Raw genomic sequence first — 17300 nt, 5'->3', positions numbered from 1 at the left:
TAGTTCTAAGTTCTAGTGGACTGATGACCATAGATGTTAAGTCCCATAGTGCTCAGAGCCATTTGAACCATTTTGAATTATTCGAAAACTGCGGCCTCTAGGGAAGACACATCCGGGTAACAATGCAACTACATTACATTTCCTACAAAAATGTCCTTTTAACTTTTTCTGTATGACTAATAGTTCGCGCGTAGAGAGCAAGAAACAATACAAATCTCGTGCGTAACTTTTGGAGACGTTGTGTGTTGCACAAAACCCGTAGGTATGGGCAGCTCAATCACACTCAATGTTTGAATTCGGTTATGCTATTACAGGTCAGACAGCGAAGGTAGCTATTAGGAATATGATTTTTCTCATCTGTCCAAAATATCATTGCAAATAATGAAATCGCTGTTAACGTGAATTAGCGAAACGAGCACTAACTACACAGATTTTATGCAAGCATTCAGAGAGTGTGTGTGTGCGCCATATAATCCTCAGGAACAATATCGCGCGCGGGCTATGACGTCGTAGCGGCTGCAGTCAGGGAGTTGGATTACGGCCGCCCTTTGTCAGTAAGTGTTCCCTGGAGAGAGCCGCGCAGCTGCGGCTGTCGGGTTATTGTAAACTCGGGCCGGTCCAGCACGCCCACGCAACCGCCAATTTGAGTGTCCATCAAGTTCGCTGGCGCCGGAGTTGGAGGCGGCCCCACCCCAGGTCAATAGCCTTGTGCCAGTGCCGGAAAGGACCGCAACCCGACACGGGAAGGGCGCACGACAAGGTCAGGAGGGACATAGCGAATGCTCGCCTGTTACTGCAGTGGGACCGAGGAAGTCAGGAAAGATAGTCCGAACAAAACGGTGGGATTTTATTGCGGAATACTTGCATTACTGCTTCGGGAAGCTCCTCTACGTATACGCATTTTATTTCTAACGGTTCTACGGTTGTTTCATTCAGGGTCTCACAATGGCTAATGTTGTTCCCACAAACAGAGTTACGAATTATGAATCAAGTCCATATGTTAACTGGTTCACCTCTTACAGTACTGTGAATGGCTGCGAAGTGCAGTACAAATGGGGCACCGGTAAGGGTGGGGGGGGGGGGGGGGTAGAGAGGCAGGGGTCAGTACTGAGGCCACTACTGTATCTTATTTATGTAAATGATTTACCATCTATAGTTCAATTCTTTTATCTTGGCGGCTCGCGCATGCCCGCCCAGATGCGGGAGATTGCTGCGTTGCCAGTTGCAAACGACGCATGCGCCAAGAGAAGCATCACCATAGTATAGTATAGTTCGCAAGCTTACGTTTAGGGGGGAGCGCGCAGTTTATGAAGTAAAGCCACCACGGCCGCATTAACCCTTTCGCTGCTACAGAGACGTGCCCCCCGCATTCCGCGCTGTGCGCGATTTTGTCACTGCACTGCTCGCCTGTGCAGACACACTTCTTTTGTTGCAGTCGCGAAAAATGGAATATTTCTCAATATTACATACGACACCTATGTGGTACTTAAATTAAATGAGATATTGTTACACAGTAAATTTTATATGAAATTTAGTTATCTTGTCCACATTTCATTCACAACATTGTGGCAACTAAAATCGACCATACGGGAAGTATACTCTATGGACATTTACCTCTGCAAACTCTTCAAAATTTCGTGCAATGGTTTACTATATTTAATGCTGCACAAAAACTGGGTTGAACATCGAAACAAAATTAAGTCATTTATGGGGGGAAGGTATCAGTCAAGACGATGTGTAAAAATCTAATTTTTGGGCCAAATAGTTTATGTGAAATCGAATGATAAGTGTGTCAAAGCAGTGAGAACACCATTTGTCTGTACAGGCGAGCAGTGCAGTGATGGAATGCGGGGAGCACGTGTCTGCAGCAGCGAAAGGGTTAATGAAGAGACAAAGCACTAGCAATTTCAAAAAACTGCATTCAAACGAATAAAATTCGTGAAGTAAGACACTTCGATATTGTTTTTAAATAAAGAAAATATTTTGCATCGCACAAGGTTTGAACTCTACACCTGTCGTTTATTAACCCACCGCCTTAACCGTTACGCTACCGCAACTCGTCCCAAATTATAACACCACGAGGTATCTAACAGGTCACGCAAAATACTGACAAACACTGTTGGTATGATTATGAATTACTCACACTTCGTCGAAGTACAATAGGAAATAAACAATTACCGCTGTTTTTATTGCGGAAAAGCGGTTCGTGAGATTGATACAAACACCTTTCCTTGCTATCGCCTGAATTAGAAGACTTATTGCTTGTTTGGTTTAATTAATTAATAGAATATGAAGCAATTGGTATAAAGAATGCTTTTTCCAAACTTTCTATCAAAGAAAATCTGCTATCAAGACATTGCTTTCGTTCTATTACTTTATTTATGACTGAACGTTTCTAAAACTGAAGACACTCGTCCGTGCTCTGCTCTGCAGTCGAGATCTGGCAACGTCGTTCTCTGTTCATTGGCTGACTGTGTTTTGTGACGTCAGATGCGCAGAACAAACCTAAACTCGGCCGCTAACATATATGACGCGCACTTTAGTATTTCAGGCGGTCTTAAAATATTTCTGTTTGCTGATGACACTATCTTTGTAGTGAAGGATACAGTGTGCAATATTGATACATTATCAAATAATGTACTTCAAGAGACACTCTCATGACTGTTTATAAATCACAATAAGGTTCCAATTTTAGAGCCTACGAGTATAACACGCAATTCAGCAAAAACTGACATTTTTATTACACAGAATGGGTATATGATGTGAGACTGAACAGTTCAAATCTCCAGGCGTTAGATATTAAGCTGTCCTGGAAAGCCCATCTTCAGAATGTTGCTTCAAAACTAAAGCTGTTTTGAAACTTCCTGGCAGATTAAAACTGTGTGCTGGACCGAGACTCGAACTCAGGACCTTTGCCTTTCGTGGATAAGTGCTCTACCATCTGAGCTACCGAAGCATGACTCACGCCCAGTCCTCACAGCTTTACTTCTGGCAGTATCTCGTCTCCTACCTTCCAAACTTTACAGAAGCTCTCCTGCGAAGCTGTTTTGTTTACCATTAAACCAGTATATGAAATAAGAGAGAGTTCAATTCGAAAGGTAGTCTTCTTTGATTATTTTCATTCGCTTGTGACGTATTGTGTTTTTTTTAGGGTAACTCTTCTGATTCAGAAAGAGTATCTTTTTCGAGCAATGTGTTATAAGTTCGTGAACCTCTTGTTAGTATGGGAATTCTGGTATTGGTCTCTCAATACACATTTTCTTTAATTTTGTTTTTTGTTAACAGAATCAGCCTATTCCCAAGAGTTCGCAGCTTTCACTCAGTTAATACCAGGCAGAAACAGCATCTGCATTTAGAGCGCACCTCCTTGACTCTTGTTCGTTGTTTTCGATAAGCTGCCACAATAATTCAAAAATCTTAGCAGTAACCCACACACTTTCAAGTGTAACTGAAGAGATTCGTCGTGGCTCACTCCTATTTTGTCGAGTCCTGAAAAAATTAACATAATTCCTAAGTTGCGTTGTTAATTATGTTTATTTAAATTTATGACTTGTCGCCTGCATATGATCCATTTTATCCATTAGTACTCTTCTGTTGCAATTTCATGCACCCACCCGTTACACGACCATGGAGACTTGGTACTTCGGAACATAACATATAAAGTACATAAAACATAAGTCATATTTTCAGAAATTTAATGTGTCCAAAAGTCCAAACCATCAAAGAATTTAGGATTGTAGGCACGTCGTAGCGTCTGTTAGCAGAGTTTCTGATCTAACAAATAAATGTTAGAATTGCGGTTTGGTGACAATAGGTAAGTGCCGGTTCGGGGTTCGATTCCCATTCGGTCCTAGAATATTTTTGTCACGTACCCATTCTTTCACCTCTGGAAACTATCATTTAATGTGATAAATGCCAAGGTGTGCCTTGGTTTGGATTTAAACTTATTTCTATAAATGACTGAGGAAATAAGTTCAAAGATCGGAGGAAGTCAGTAGAATGTTACCTCCAGTAGGTGGGTTGGATATTCAATGCAAGCTACGTGTTGACAGCATAATTGTATTAAGAGCCAAAAGAGAAGGGAACAGAGGACTTCAAAACACACAGAAGGAAGGAAGTCATCCTGAGAAGACACTTTGTAGGCCATTGCCACGTGAAACAAAGCTGTCACCTGTAATGAAAGACTGGTTAGTAACTGGTGCCTAAAATACACATATTTCTACCCTCACTGTCCGTTAATGCATTTTTCTATATTTGCTGACACCCTGCTAGCTCTCAGAATATCAGACAACCCACCATGAATTTTTTTGACTACGATGAAGAGCAGACCGAAGTTAGAGAATCGTCTAGAAGAAAAAATGTGGAAAGTAGTGGGATACTGAAGTACTGAGGAATGTTAAGGAGCGATCCACAGTAGGCTCTTCAGTTGGAAAGAGACGTACATTTCTAAAAAAGGAAATCTCAGACGGTGGAAAGACGAACACAGGTACGAGGAAAGAAACTGTGAAGAAAATTTGAACAACGTAAGAAATGCTCCAATTGACCGACAAAGAAGGAAGTACAAAAAATGTTCAGGAAAAGATGTGAATACAGCAATACAGCCGGGAAGCCAAGGCGAAATGAAAGCAGGGAAACTGGAAAGAAATCATCCGAAGAACATATTCAGCCTATAGAAATGACAAAAAAACTTCTGAGAAATAAAAATCAAAACCGTCAACCTTAAGAGTGCAAGAAAAGTTCCAATGTTAAAATCACAGTAGGTAGAAAATATGTGGAAAGAGCACACTGAATTTATCTACGAGGAGGAGGAGGAACTGTACGAAGTGATAGAAGAAGAAATAGGAGCCGACGTGGAAGACATGGCGGATCGAGTTTTAAGTATCAAACAGAGTTTTGGAAGACTTGTTCCCAAATACAGCTGATGCCAAACATAACATTTCTTTGGAAAATGTAAAACCATTGGGGAAGTGCCAACGAAACGCCTATTCACGTTGGAGTGTAGAATCTATGAGTCTGAAGACACACTATGAAATAGTCAGAAATGTCGTCATTCACGCAATCTCGATGATTACAAGGGAACATTAGTGCGACTAGTATATCACAATCAACTTAGCGGCTCATACTTAGACGTTTCTAGCAGAAACAATTTACAGAAGAACGATGAAAACAGCTAAGCATCCATCAGATGACGGTCAGGCCAGCTCTAGGAAGGGAAAAGGTCCAGAAAGGTAATTCTGGTTGGTTGGTTGGTTGTTTTGGGGAAGGAGACCAGACAGCGTGGTCATATGTCTCATCGGATTAGGGAAGGATGGGGAAGGAAGTCGGCCGTGCCCTTTCAGAGGAACCATCCCGGCATTTGCCTGGAGTGAGTTAGGGAAATCACGGAAAACCTAAATCAGGATGGCCGGACGCGGGATTGAACCGTCGTCCTCCCGAATGCGAGGTAATTCTGGCACTGCACTTGATACAGATAAGGACTTAAGAAAAATCAAAAGAAACTCATAGGATTAGTCAACCAAGCAAAAAGCATTCGATAGTTAAAGATGTTTTTAGCAAACTAAATGTAAACAACAGGGAAGGACAGGTGACTACAATATATGAAAATCATGAGTGAAAAACAAGATTGCAAGATCAAGTACGAAGTGATCGGATTAGACAGGGTTTAAGACAGGTACTAGCCTTTCGCTCCTACTGTTGAATCTGTCTCACAGAAGTAATGGTGAAAATAAAACAGAAGTTCAGGGATGGGATTAAAATTTAGGGTGAAAGTACATCAATCGTAAGACTCGCTGATGACATTAATATCCTCAGTGAAAGTGGCGAACAACTGCAGGACCTGCTGAATGGAAGGAACAGTCTGCTTATTACAAACTGTAGATTGAGAGTAAATCGAGTAAAATATAGAAAGTACGAGGATTAGTAGAAATACGATTAGCGATAATCTTAACATCAGAACCAAGAAGCAGACAAAGAAATTCTACTTAACGTAACACTTGGCGGAAGAAGCAAGGATGAGGTTAAGAAGTAGACTATCACAGGAAAAGAGGACATACCTGAGCCAATTAAGTCTAGTAATATCAAGGATCGACCTTAGTTTGAGGAATAAACATCAGAGAGTGTACATTTTCAGCACATTGAATCACTGATTGTGAGAAAACCAGAAAACAAGAGAACTGAAGGGTTTGAGGCGTGGTGCCATGGAATGATGTTGAAAATTAGATAGGCTGGTTAGATAAGAAATGAAGACATTCTAAACACAATAGCACGTGGAAAATACGTATAGACAAGAAGAACCGACAGGATGATAGGTCCTGCATTTAGACATCAAGGAATAACTTCAACGGTACTTTAAGGGGGGTTGTGAAAGCTAAAATCTTTAGAGGAAAACAGAGACTGGAATACACCCTAAACGTAACTGAGGACGTTCGATGCCTGGTCTGAGATATATAAATTAGCACAGAAGAGGAGTTCGTGGTGACATCAAACAATTACGAATACTGAGCAAATGAGGGTAACTTGCTTTGTTTAGTTGTATTTGCAGTATTCTTCTTTGAATTTAACTAAAGGTATAACATTTAGTTCGGTGATACATTCTCTTCTTGAAATATTCTTCATAATTTTGACCACCATATACGATGGACATTTATGTCAACGGTTGCTGAAAACCACCATACTGGTATTACACAATTAATTGTGTCACGCTCGGTTTCGTTCTTAGGAGATCATTAGGTTCCTGAGTTGTACCAACATGATGATGTTCTCAGAACACATTCTTCCAACGACCCTTTCAGTTTGATTCTCGTCTCATTGTACTAGTTTATGAAAGTGATATGAAGTCGCAATGTTATGAAATTGTAGTGATATGTAGGAAGGCCTGCAGAGGGTCGGCGTTAGGTGTAGAATTTGGCCAGTTGGTCCTCAATATAGACACACGTAAAGTATTGGGTATAAATAGGCTTAAAGAGCCATTATTCCATGATGAACTGATTATAGAAGCAGTTTAAAGTGAAGCGACCACATACGTGATGTAACAGGCGTGAGTGAGTATATTTCCATTGGTGACTGAGGACGGTACAATACGTCCTTTGCAGACTAATAATTACAGCTATTAGAATTACTACACTCTTAGGTTGGTTAGTAACTCCAAGTACATGCGGTAAAAATACGTTATTAATGCTTAATTCCCCCGGGCAGCAGATCAGGTTGTGAAGTGTGACGCGTGGACGCAAAACGGTAAGTCTATACCGTGCAGACAATCTCAGGTAGTATATTATGTGAAGTGTTTGTGAGAACACTGTTCGACGCAGAGAACAAAACAACCAACAGACTGATATGTTTTTGTATTAACGTACCACGTATAAAAATATCCGCAGCTATACCCGTATAACTGACCACAGGAAAGGTGGAAACCAGACTGAGATTCATTGGAAGAATCCTCACTAAGAACAGTACACCAAAGAAGGGAGTAACACATAAAATCCTCGATCGACCGATTTTCGAATGTTGCTCTCCAATCTGTGACCTGTGCCAGACAGAACTGACAGAAGAACTGGAGAAAATCCAAAGAAGAGCAATTTATAGTCGCAGGCTCATTTAGCAAACGCAAAAGAACCACGGCGATGCTTATCCAACTCCAGTGTCAGGTGCTACAAGAGATGCGTTACGCATCATGGAGTGCTTGCTATTAAAATTCTGAGAACGTATGTTAGTAGAGGAGGCTAGAAATATATTGATGTCTCCTACATGGATCGATCAAAAGTATACAGACACTTTTTACTGGACATTGTGTTGCACAGTCAGCATAACAGCTCATGCATCAAGGCAACCGACAAGTGTAATACACAGAAGAATGGTAAAAAATATTTAGGATCTGTGAGAAGACGATCAGTTTGGTTTTGAGTAAGATGAAGGCACCAGAGACACAGTTCTGACGTTGCGCTTGATAATATTCAAAATGTTCAAATGTGTGTGAATTCCAAGGGACCAAACTGCTGAGGTCGTTGTCTAACACCGAAAATGCAGGATGTATGGCACCTGCTACCTATATATAACTTTTTCTGAATTGTATGCAAATATTTGTAATTGAAATTCTTTCTTTTAATAAGTAAGGATGTTGCTTCACTGTATGTGTATATTTAGGTAGAAGCCGGTTGACGATTCATTGTATTTATCTACGTTTTACTGTGAAACTTATAACATATGGGAAAAAGCCAAAGGAATTGTTATTTGCATCGACCAACAACGATAATAGCAGTGCTTGTGCGTTGTAAAAAGGGAGTTATTGCGCAGAGCGCGCGGAGAGAGGAGAAACGGGTTCCAGTGCTTGTAGTGTGCGGAAGTGTGGTGTTAACGCTCTCGCAGTAGAGAGTACCATTTCGGCGGCATCATGTACGCTCGCCGACCAGATGTCTAGAGCAGGAGTATGGATAGTGGAGGGGTGGAAGAGGCTGTATTAATTACGATTGCCCGTTCCTGTAATTAGCCGTGGCTCCACAATATTCTACCGTCTTAAACAACAGCAGCAATTCCAGCAATACAGTTTCGTCGTCATCTCCGAGTTTCGTCGTATGCACAGCACTGAAGTAAGACTGTTCATTGGTAGAAGGTATTAATGGCTAACCCAGCAGGACAACTGAATGTGATTTGATTGATAAGGTTTATTTAAATAATAATGAGTTAATCTCGGGTCGATTGTGTCCTAATTGCCCCCAGACATTGTTACCAAGCAGGATCCTCGTTCCTTTTTTTTCTAACATGCTAACTGATCGTCATAAGAAACAAATTGAATAGTTACAGCCAATTTGTTAATGAATAATTTCTCTTTTAAGAATTTTATCCTCAGTCTACTTTCAATTAACTGTTGTACAACAGAGGCTTCAGTGTATGACTAAAGTAAAGCAATTTCATTCTTCAAGTTGGAGAATCAATCATTGGAAAAAATCCAAGTGTAAAGAAATACACAAATTAAGAGTGTGGAAGTTTTATTTATTTTACATATAGCTTGGAGCACATGGCTGTTTGGTTTAGTACGTATTCTAGTATTTAATTCTGTTCAAGTCAGTAAAAAAGGCTCTGTTGTTCAGAAAATAACATGAAATCCAATTTGCAAAATAAGTGACGGCAAAGTAAAAAGTGCTTGCTCTTTTTAAATTTCTTTGATGACGTTATGTTGAGGTAATTGAACGTCATTGTTCACGTAAAGTGTACTAACATACAGTTTAACTGCATATTTTCAAATCGTTACTCGATTGCATTTTTCAAAATTTAATGCCAAACATAACGTAAGAGTGACTTCTCAGTTTTCTTTATCATTACATACTCACTTAAAATTTGTCTCAAAAAAATTTAAAAAAATAAACGTGGTAACCTTTAGTTGCCACGATAGTGTTTAATAATACATGTGTTATTTTCCCATCATCTTGTATAGGATTTTAGGCAACAGCCTTGTCGCGGTGGATACACCGGTTCCCGTCAGATCACCGAAGTTAAGCGCTGTCGGGCGTGGTCGGCACTTGGATGGGTGACCATCCGGGCCGCCATGCGCTGTTGCCATTTTTCGGGGTGCACTCAGCCTCGTGATGCCAATTGAGGAGCTATTCGACCGAATAGTAGCGGCTCCGGTCAAAGAAAACCATCGTAACGACTGGGAGAGCGGTGTGCTGACCACACGCCCTTCCTATCCGCATGCTCATCTGAGGATGAAACGGCGGTCGGATGGTCCCGATGGGCCGCTTGTGGCCAGAATACGGAGTGCTTGTACAGGATTTTGGATGTAAATTGCCCTAGTGGGCTGGCGATTGTTAATTACTTCATTTTCGTTCATTCGTGTGACTTTTAAATTCATGATCGGTGGTACCCCTTTCTGTCCAGTGTTGTTCGTGAGTGAATGCACAAAATAACTTTCATTTTCCAAATTATAGCCCTGTTCTGTTTAATTACTTCTATTTTTAGTACACTTTCTATCAGAAGGGTCGGTTGCACACTTTCCTCCTACTTACCGGTATCACTTCTTCGGGGAAAGTAGCCTTATACAATTAGAAAAAATCCATTAGGCATACATGCGATCCACGGTCATATTTTATATCGTAAGCAGGATAGGCCGATTAGTAAGAGGGAGGTTACAGTCGGTCCCTAGACTTACACACTACTTGAACTAGCTTAAACTAACTTATGCTAGGAGCAACAAACACACACACACACACCCATGCCCGAGAGAGGACTCGAACCTCCAGCGGGATGGGGAGCTTGATAATGGAAGCAAGACTGCAGAAAAATTATGACGGACTCATTGGATTTGTAGAACTAGAGAGAGTTAGACAGTGTATGATAGTGCAAGACGTTCGAAATATTGAGAAACATTTAAGTATTCTATAGGGAAAGTCGGACAATATACAATATATACAAGAACCACGAGGGAACGATAAGACAGGAAAACCCAGAACAAGGTGCTGCGATTAAAAAGGGTGTAAGACATGGACGCAATCTTTCGTCACAACTGTTCAATCTATACATCGAAGAAGCTACGACGGCAACCTAAAAAATGGCTCAAGAGTGGAATAAAAATTCAAGATGAAAGGGTATCAACTGTAAGATTTGGTGATGATATTGAAATCCTCAGTAACAGTGAAGAAGAATTACACGATGTTCTGATTGTAATGGTTCAATGAATATAGAACATCAGTTGACAATAAACGGTAGAGAGACGAGAGTAATGAGAAGTACCAGAAATGAACAGCGAGAAACTTAACACTAAAACTGATGATCACGAAGCAGAGGCAGTTAAGGATTTCTGCTACCCTGGAAGCATAATAACCTCCGACAGAAGCAAGAAGGACGTAAACAGCTGACCAGCGAAGACGTCATTCCTGGCCAAGTGTAGTTTACTAGTACCAAATATAATCTGAGGAATAAATTTCTGAGAATGTGCTTTTGGATCACAATAATTATGGCAGTGATTCATGGGCAGTAGGAAAACCGGAACAGAAGGGAATCGAAACGTTAAGATGTTGAAAATTAGGTGAACTCATAAGGAATGAGGAGGTTCTCCGCAGACTTGTCGAAGGAAGGAAGGAAGGATGGAAAACAGAGACATGAAGAAGGGGGTAGGATGATAGGACAGTTGTTAAGATATCAAGGAATAATCTCCACGGTACTAGAGATAGCGGTAGAGGGAAAAAACTGTATGGGAAGAAAGAGATTGGAATTCATCCAAGAGAAAATTGAGGACGTAGGGTGTAAGTGGCACTGTGAGATGAAGCGCTTAGCGCATGAGAGGTATACGTGAGGAGAATGATGAAAAAAAAGGAGGGCTACAAAATGTCAGTTTCCTACAAAACGGAACTGACTGTATGTGTAGTGTCAAACAAGAAGTGCGCGGGCGGCGACTTCCATCGGTCCGAAAATCCCTGTGCTATCATGATTTTCGTAACCAGCATCACAATGGAAAAAGATGTTTCCATAATTGTTTTTAACACATATAAAAGGGCCTGCGATTTAAGGTCGATCTGCAACAGAATTTTTTTCATTGTCTTTGGGGAAAAAAGGGAACTCCCGTATTTAATGAAGAGCTGTTACATTGCCGATGAAGGTCCTAAGCTTCATAGTTAGCGACATCGTCTGGTAAGTTGGAAATGTTTGTGATCAGACGTAGATTATGCTGTGTGCTTGGAAAGCACTGAGAACGTTTTGCAGCTACGCAAACCCTAGCTAGCTTGTGTCCACAGGGGGTCTCTGGAGAGATTCTATGATGGCGGGACCTCTCTAAGCTGCATGCTGACGGAGGTCAGCCGCGAAACGGGATTCTGCCGGCAGCAGCAACACCACCTCCGGCTTTTATCGCGTTAGGGGGATTACTGGCCGCTGACGTCGGATCCGTCCGTGCCCGCCAAGGGGCGACAGTCTATGTAAATAACGTGCCGGCTAGGAGCGGCGAAAGCATTCCCTGTCCAGGAGTTGCAGCACAGAGTACTAGTCGCACGGTGCCCCAAGGATAATCACTTTATGTACAGGCTTAGCAGTCACATGCACGTTTACTCAATGAACAGTCTAATTTCAGCGTTATCACGACGAGAACCCTATTTCCCAGAGACTTCTCCCAGTTGAACGGGACTCAGAATAAGCGATCACGTGTCTCGGATTATGAGCAGATAATTGACCGTTTCTAAAAAGAAACGGTCAAAGTTTTCGCAGTATTTTCGATGTCATTTACTTGCCTCTTACCGCATAATATTCTCAGACGATAGAGTGGATCAGCGGTTGGCATGGCTTTTTAATTTTCCGCGTAGTGCTCGAAAACCGATTTTTGGTTATTTTCTTTTATTTGTATTGTTTCATTTATTCACCCTTGTCCCACACGGCTGATAATCACCGTCCACAAGAATCCCCTAAGTGGATAACTAACAACGATTCCTTCCACCTAAAACACGTAACAATAAATACGGCAAGAAAAGCAATAATGAGAATCTCTTCTGATAGGCAATGACAGTATCAGTACAACCATGATTAAGAATGTTGCCGATATCTTAGTACCTGTCTTAACTGACATATTTAATTTTTCCCTCGTGAACGGAATATACCCCACTGCATGGAAAAGAAGCATAATTCGACCCATCCCTAAGATCGAAAACCCGCAACTGCCTAGTGATTACTGACCAATTAGTATACTGCCTGCTGTTTCCAAAGCACTTGAATGTATTGTTCATGATCAAATCACTGAACACCTTCATGAATTCAGCCTATATGATAAATTTCAATCCGGTTTCCGTAAACATCAAAGCACAAACACTGCTCTAATTAAAGTAACTGATGACCTGAAATATGCCATCGACAGCCGAAAGGCAACAATACTGACGCTACTAGATTTCAGCAAAGCTTTTGATACTGTTAACTTTGACAAATTGCTCAGAAAAATGCAACACTTAATTTCTCAGATAGTCCAATGAGATGGTTTGAAAGCTACTGAAAAGACAGACAGCAATGCTTTGTCTGTGTAAATGAAAAATCTTCCTGGAAACATGTCTAGTCGGGAGTGCCACAAGGATTAGTGTTAGGACTACTTTTGTTTCTTTATATGTCAACGATATTTCGTCGGCTCTGTCCTCCTGTAAATATCATTTCTATGCCGAAGACCTCCTTCTCTACCTGACCTGAAGATATAAACACTGCAATCGCTCAGATGAATGATGATATGTCTTCAGTAGTGACATGGGCGAAAAACCTGGGGCTTAAACTATATGCAAAAAAGACACAAGTGATCTTAACAGCGCATCAGAAATTAACAAGTACAGATTTCCGAGAACGGCTGCCTCCTATTCTGCTCGACGGTATTCCAATACCATATCAGAAAACAGTTAAGAACTTAGGTGTAACTTTGGATGAGCATCCCAACTGGGCGGAAAATACAGTCGCAGTGTGCCGGAAGACGTCCGCTTGTCTCTGTGCTCTCAAAAAGTTTCGGAACGTATTTCCACAGGATTTGAAACGTCAGCTCGTGCAAGCACTCGTTCTACCGAACCTCCACTATTGTGATGTAATTCAACAAGGCATGAGTAGTGAAAACAACCGACGGCTAGAACTAACTATGAATGTCTGTGTACGTTACACCTGCAACATTCGCCGATATGATCATGTTAGTGCTTCATACTCCCAGGTTGAGTGGCTGCGGCCGGACAAATTGCGTAACTACTACACTCTATGTCTACTTCACCGACTCCTCGTCGCGCAAGCACCCCAGTACCTTGCTTCAGAGATTAAACACCTTTCTTGCCATCATAATCGAAACACGAGGTCACTTTTATTTGGTATTCTAACTGTGCCCACTCACAAAACAAAAACTTTTGCAAACTCCTTCTCAGTTGCCACTGTCCGCCTCTGGAACAAACTGCCGCTTACCTTGCGCAAAATTCAATCCCCTGCTGTTTTTAAGAAGAAGTTGAACCATTTCCTACTATCATCCTCATAACGTTTTTCACAAAATTAATGTACAAGGCCAATCCTCTATTCTGTCAAATAGCAAAGCTAGTGTCTCCTATATTGCTCCTTGCTCTTCTTCCTCCTCATCTATTAACCACGCAATCTTCTTTTCCTTTATATTTCCTTAATTATGTTTCATCATGTCTCTCTATTCTTCTCCTCCCTTCACCATCAGTCTCCCCGCTGCTAGCACTCCTATCTAAAATCTGTCTCTTTCATAATGAGCCGGCCGCGGTGGTCTAGCGGTTCTAGGCGCGCAGTCCAGAACCGCGCGACTGCTACGGTCGCAGGTTCGAATCCTGCCTCGGGCATGGATGTGTGTGATGTCCTTAGGTTAGTTAGGTTTAAGTAGTTCTAAGTTCTAGGGGACTGATGACCATAGTAGTTAAGTCCCATAGTGCTCAGAGCCATTTGAACCATTTGATTTTTTCATAATGTCTAATTATAACAGTACTTATCATCCACGAATATAAACTCTACATGTATGTATTTTTCCAAGTGTGCCTTTGTAATTGTTTATTTCACTTTTTGTACTAGATGTAGTTTAACATGCCTACTAAAACATATGAATGTAAAATAAGTAGAGTGCCTGGTTAGATGTAAGAGAGGGCCTGATGGCCCTAATCTTGATAGGTTAAATAAATAAATGTAAGGTTACTACACGAGTTAGGGGATGCAAAGGCGTCATATTAATTGCAAAATTACGGGTGGATCTCATAAAAAGTGCCAAAGAAACTGGTATAGGCATGCGTATTCAAATACAGACATATGTAAACATGGATAATACGCCGATGCGGTCGGCAACGCCTACAAGAGACGACAAGTGTTTGGCGCAGTTCTTAGATCGGTTACTGCTGCTACAATGGCAGGTTAGCACGATTTAAGTGAGTTGAAACTTGGTATTATAGTCGGTGCACGAGCGATGGGACACAGCAACTCCGAGGAAGCGATGAATTGGGGATTTTCTCGTTCGACTATTTTACGAGTGTACCATGAATATCAGGAATCCGCTAGAACATCAAATCTCCGACATCGCTGCTGTCGGGAAAAAATATTGCAAGAATGGGACCAGTGACGACTGAATTGAATCATTCAGTGCCACAGAAGTGCAACCCTTCCGCAAATTGATGCAGATTTCAATGCTGGAGTATGAAGAAGTGCCAGCGTGCGAACCATTCAGTGAAACATCATCGATGCGGACCTTCGGGGCCGAAAGCCCACTCATGTATCCTTGATGACTGTACGACGAAAAGTTTTACGCCTCGCCTGGGCCCTTCAATACATATATTGGACTGTTGATGACTGGAAACGTGTTACCTGGTCGGACGAGTCTCGTTTCAAATTGTATTGAACGGATGAACGTGTACGGGTATGAATCCATGAATCCATGGACCCTGCATGACAGCAGGGGACTTTTCAAGCTGGTGGAGGCTCTGTAATGGTGTGGGACGTGTGCACCTGGACTGATCTGGGACCCCTGATACTTCTAGATACGACTTTGACAGGTGACATGTACATAAGCATCCTGTTTGATCACCAGCATTCATTCGTGTCCATTGTGCATTCCGAAGGACGAGCAATTGCAGCAGGACAATGTGACACCCCACATGTCCAGAATTGCTACGGAGTGACTCTAGGACCACTCTTGTGAGTTTAAATTCTCCCGCTGGCCACCAAATTTCGCACACATGAACATTATTCAGCATATCTGGGATGCCTTGCAACGTGGCAACGTGCTGTTCAGAAGAGATCTTCACCCCATCGTACTCTTGCAGATTTACGGACAGCCCTGCAGGATTCGTAGTGTCAGTTCTCTGCAGGGCTACTTTAGACATTAGTCGAGTCCATTCAGTGTCGTGTTGCGTCATTTCTGCGTGCTTGCGGGGTCTCTACACGATGTTAGACAGATGTACCAGTTTCTTTCGCTCCTTAGTGGTTCAAATGGCTCTAAGCACTATGGGACTTAACATCTGAGCTCATCAGTCCCCTAGACAACTACTTAAACCTAACTAACCTAAGGACCCACACACATCCATGCATGAGGCAGGAGCCAAACCTGCGACCGTAGCCGCATCGCAGTTCCGGAGTTAAGCGCCTACAACCGCTCGGCCACAGCAGCCGGAGGCTCCTTAGTGCATAACATATGTGTTATGGTATAACGATTGGTTACAGTCTTTTTAAATTCTCACATTCTGATATATCATTCCCATATCAATTCTTACATTAATTACTATATTTTATACTGATATTAGAAAACTACGAGCATCGCGCGAAGGCAGATTTCCAACAGTGAATCTTACTGGGAAAGAAACGTCGTTAACACTGGTGAAGATTTCGGAGTTGGCAATAATTTCACGGCAGACCATGCATAACGGATAATTTTCCCGAAAACTGGCACTTACACTACAGGAATTCCACAGAAAATAATTTCAAATAATCTTCTCATTTTTTTTAAAAAATATTCATCTGACTTACAGTTAGTAGATAACAGTGTTATAACAATACAACTGGAAAACATTCGTGTAACAATCTTCTACAGAAATGGGTATGTAAACGAAAAACAATAGTAAAAGTAATAACCGGATTTCGAACACGGGACGCAAAATTATCAAGCTGCGATGCTAACTACTGAACCACCACTTTGTACGAGGATACAGGGCGGTAAAAAACACACAAAATAACTCAACAAATACCTCAAACTGTGGACGTCGTTTTTTTTTTCAGATACGGTCGAGTATCCAGGGATAAGCCGAGATATGTATTCGCTTATTTTGGTCCCTGTTCCACTGAGGCAAGTTTCTGGGAAATCGGATTAGGGCACTTGCCGTGTTCTCCCCGCCACCTGCATACTTTAATGCACGGGTGAGCACTCGGCAGCTCGCTAGAGGCATCCGGACCGCGGTTGGTTTGAATCTGGTCAGCGGAAGAAATTAACGTGTGTGTTTTGTGTGTTGTGTGTGTGTGGGGGGGGGGGGGGGAGAGGGGAAGAGTTAGAGAGAAAGAAAAAGAAAGAGAGCGAGAGCAAGGCATTCCCGTCGTACTTCACCAGGTACGCATCTTCCGATGTTTCCGCCAACACTCTGCTCGCCTCTCGTTTGCAGCTCACGACGTAGACCACTGAACGTTTTCCTTAATCTGCGCATACGCAATACCATTTCGTCGCTGCTGGATCTGAACAAGAATGACATGCATGTTGCCAGTCTGAGCGCGAAGTCAAGGCTTATGTGGTTATCTGCGTGTGGAGACTGAGGGAGACAACTCACTACCTTTAAGGTGTGTGGCTTGATGTATTTTCACCTCTGGATGAGTGACACACACGTTATTTACTG

General features: G+C 41.9%; 1 protein-coding gene and 1 pseudogene across 1 annotated transcript in view; one reads left to right on the top strand and one right to left on the bottom strand.

The window, feature by feature from the left end:
• Positions 1 to 17300, bottom strand: part of LOC126459358 (GTP-binding protein Rhes-like) — a 491970-nt gene that overhangs the window by 251925 nt on the left and 222745 nt on the right. The window lies entirely within an intron of this gene.
• LOC126426951 (5S ribosomal RNA) lies at positions 9435 to 9552 on the top strand (annotated as a pseudogene).

The sequence above is a fragment of the Schistocerca serialis genome, chromosome 1 (assembly GCF_023864345.2).
Source record: "Schistocerca serialis cubense isolate TAMUIC-IGC-003099 chromosome 1, iqSchSeri2.2, whole genome shotgun sequence".
Taxonomy (NCBI): domain Eukaryota; kingdom Metazoa; phylum Arthropoda; class Insecta; order Orthoptera; family Acrididae; genus Schistocerca; species Schistocerca serialis.
The sequence above is the reverse complement of the archived record's forward strand: the minus strand, read 5'-3'. Positions and strand labels throughout refer to the sequence as shown.